Below are 3,984 nucleotides of genomic sequence, written 5' to 3' on the forward strand. Positions count from 1 at the left end.
TGCTTCGAATTCACGTTTTTTTCTTTGGATTTGTTTCATTTTCTAAGTTATTTGTCACTATTAAAGGCAAAAGCAAATTCGATTTTTTTGCATCATACAAGTCCATATAATAACTTTACCTCTCTATCTTTCGACAACAACAAAAAAAGATGAAATAAAATAAAACAAAAAAAATCTTCCTGAACGTTGTGTGTTTTAATTCAAGGGAATCCAGAAAGTATTTCTTCGGTAAAGTTCCAAGATTGGTGTTTTTCTTGAGTTTGAAAAAAAAACGTATTCTTTAGATACCTTCTTGAGTTGGATCGCCATACTAGTTCTGTCTATGTAGCAAAATCAAAATTATCCTGGGATTATAAATTCAAAATTTGGGGGTTTGAACATGACCTACTCTTTCTCTGTCCATCGGTTTGTTGAAAGCTATTTGCGAATGCAATCTTATCGATTGTAAAAAATAGTTCAGCAAGTGCTTTGGATGAGGTCATTTTAAAATCATCCCAGACTGTGAGCACGATAAATCTTGGATGATGATATGTGTAACAAAATATTCATGATTTGGGTAAAATGAAGTTCTTTATTTTGATTTAAAATCGACTCTTTTTTTTTAAATTAAAAATCGCATGATATGTTTTTGTATAAGGAAGTAAATACACGATCGTCATTACTCAACTATCGAGGTACAAAGCTGAAGAAATACGAAAAAAATATTTGAATGTGACCAATATACCAAAAGAAAGGAAAACAAAAGAAATGAACAAACCAAATAAGTTCTATTGGAATGGTTAAATTCTTGTAAATTACAATTCTGAACAACAAAAATTTCCACCAAATGACGCCTAAACACAAAAATTAAATCTATATAATTCGAATTTGGAATAATTATTCGAAGAATAACTCAAATAGCTTAGGCTATACTGCATATCCTGAGGTCAACAAGTCTTGAGATTTTTCATTATTTAGATTTTTCTATGGTTTTTTTTTTTGCGTCTGAGTTTATCTTTGCCAGTGTTACCAATATTTTCTCTATTTCTATAACCAGTGCGCAAATACACCAATCCATGGAACTGGCGAGCGATGTTAGAACGCGGATGGCAGGATCTTCATCACCGGTCAAAAGTATATAGCCTTTGTCTCTTGCTTCTGTGGATTCCAGCATATTAAATAGTTTCATCATCGCAGATTTATTTTTTAATATTTTATCTCTTATTTCCTCCATGTTTGACGCACAGACCGCTGGTTTACTACATTTTAGACAATTTGAAATTTTTTCGATTGTTTCAAATTCATCCCTACATTCAACGACCCGTTCACCTTGGTTTTCATCGGAACTGGTTTTGTTGGCGTTTGAGGCTTCATCAGCGTTCAATTCATTTGATAAAAGTGATTTATCTGGTTGTTCATTATCAGCATTACACGAACACCAGCCCAAATTAGTTGCTACTGATCCAAGCACATCCAATGCTGCACCTGCACTGTTGAAGAAAAGCATATCGAGACCATCTGCTCCCAAAGATTGTAGCGTTGTGAATAGACGTCCATCTGCTACTTTTCCAATGGCCGACTGCCAAGCGGTTTCAAATGAATTCGATTTAGCGTCACATGTTACTGTGACACTGATTATTAGATTTCCCAACCGTTTTAAATTCGATTCACAAATTGCGGGCTTATTACAGTTCGGGCACTTGTTATAGTGATTCCAAGAATCCCATACTATTTGCTTAATCGCTTTTCCAACCTTTTGTATGAAATTATTTAACGTTTCACCTAATGGCATTTCACATGCACATGCACACCAGCCCAGTCTAGTTGCTACTGAAGCGAGCACTCCCAATGCTGTGCCAGTAGCTCCGAATAAAAATACACCGAGACCAGTTGCTCCCAAAGATTGTAGCGTTGCAAATAGACTTCCAGCTGCTACAGCACCAATAGACGACTGCCAAGAGGCCGCAAATGAACCCGCTGCAATGCCACCAGCACCAAAACCAAGCAACGGTAGTGCTGCCACACCCAATGCACCACATCCTACGGTGCCACCCAATATCAGATTTCTTAACCGCTTTAAATTTGCTTCACAAACTTTGGGCTTATTACACTTAGGACACTTATCATAGTAATTCCATGAATCCCATACTATTTATCCCTCTCAAGACATTCATTCTGACCGAAATTCAAATGATGATTGTTTTATAAACAAAATTTTAGATTATCACTAGACCGATGTAATAAAACCGAATATTTTTTTGTAAATAATTGTCTGTTAATGATTCGAAGTGTCCTCTGAGTATGAACAAAAAAAAAACGACTTCAAGTAAAAATATACATAAGAAAGTAATTACGAAACGTCAAAAACAGCTGTCATTTTCCTCATTATATGCATGCATGCAAGTGAAGTTGCAGTTGCAAGTCGTTAATGAAAAAATGTTACAATGTAAAAGACTGTTGAAAATATCTTCATTTAAGCTAAAAACAAAAATGGGATATTTGTCAGTTTTCCATAAAAACCAGAAAAAAATTCTTCATTTACTTATATTTTGCCATAAACGGTAAAAATCCTGTCTGTTGAAAGGACACTATTTTGTAAATACAACACAACATTCGTTCATCGAAAAGGAAATCACAGTTGTATTCGCTTTACATTCGGGCGTAATAAACTCTACACAGATACAATTTATTTCCAATAGGTGTCTATTTTTCGGACAATATAGCAATCCATCCATATTTTTGGACAAGTTCACACATATTGTCCGGTTTTGTGGCCAACTTCATACTAATACTGTAATAACATGCCATTATAGTATTAGTATGAAGTTGGCCACAAAACAGGACAATATGTGTGAACTTGTCCAAGTGTCAAATGTACAATAGTATATACAATAGTAGGGTTGGCCAAAAAATGAGACAATATGAGTGAAGTTGTCCGAAAATATGGATGGATTGGTATATTGTCTAAAAAACCGCTAAGGGTTGTCCAAAATTACTGTCTGTGTATGTTACAATCCATGGTGAATGGGGTTTTTGTCCGAAACAATTCGTTTGCATTGTTTAAAATTGATCTTCGGCTACCACGCTGGCATCATTATGACCATGGAAACGCTGAGTGTTTGACAGTAGAATTGGCCACATCGACGGCCAACTGGAACTTAACGCGTAACACTGTACAAACAGAACAAAAAATCGATTGAGAACCATATAGTTGCATATACTAATGCCAGACAGAATGTGTATTAGAAAATTATTTAGCATTGAACCATATTTCAAAACACTGACAAAAAATGCCGCGAATTCATATGAATTTGGTGAGTGAAGAATTTCACATATCAAAGCAAATGACTGTTTTTTATGAATTTTAAGAGCCAATATAATGACTTTTGCTCTCTATCTTTTAAAAACAAAAAAAAAAGAAATAAAATTCGAACAAAAAAACTTGTAAAACGTTGTATGATTGAATTTATACGAATTTCAAATGAATTTTTTTTTAAATAAAATTTCTCTGTCGAAACTTTCAACCACGAATAAAGGAATAAAAATACTCTCATTTTTTGACTAATATAAAACAGGTTTATCTCATGTTTATTTTCATTTTAATATCTCAATTAGTTAATTTTGCGCATTAATTTCAAGTTCAATTGGTTGTAATCTTATGAAAACGAACGAAATTTGTGAAAAAAAAATTCGAAAGAAAATTTTATAAATAGAGGAGATTTTATAAATTAAATGCGAAGGCGCTGCAACAATGGCAATCTCTATTTCAGCGTCACCACAACTCAAGAATCGTACGTTTGATCGACATTCATTTTTCATGCTTTTTTTTCTCTTCGAATAACTATTGGAATTGACATTTGTATTTTGCATTTTATTGACTTAATCCTGTGGTAACTAACTAACTGAGTTAAGATGTTTTATATGCAGCAGTAGTTATATTTGTTTGTTCTCTCTCTCTCTCTCTCTCTCTCTCTCTCTCTCTCTCTCTCTCTCTCTCTCTCTCTC

The sequence above is a fragment of the Sitodiplosis mosellana genome, unplaced genomic scaffold (genome assembly GCF_009176505.1).
Source record: "Sitodiplosis mosellana isolate CC-2019 unplaced genomic scaffold, AAFC_SMos_1.0 Smas_scaffold_6191, whole genome shotgun sequence".
NCBI lineage: Eukaryota > Metazoa > Arthropoda > Insecta > Diptera > Cecidomyiidae > Sitodiplosis > Sitodiplosis mosellana.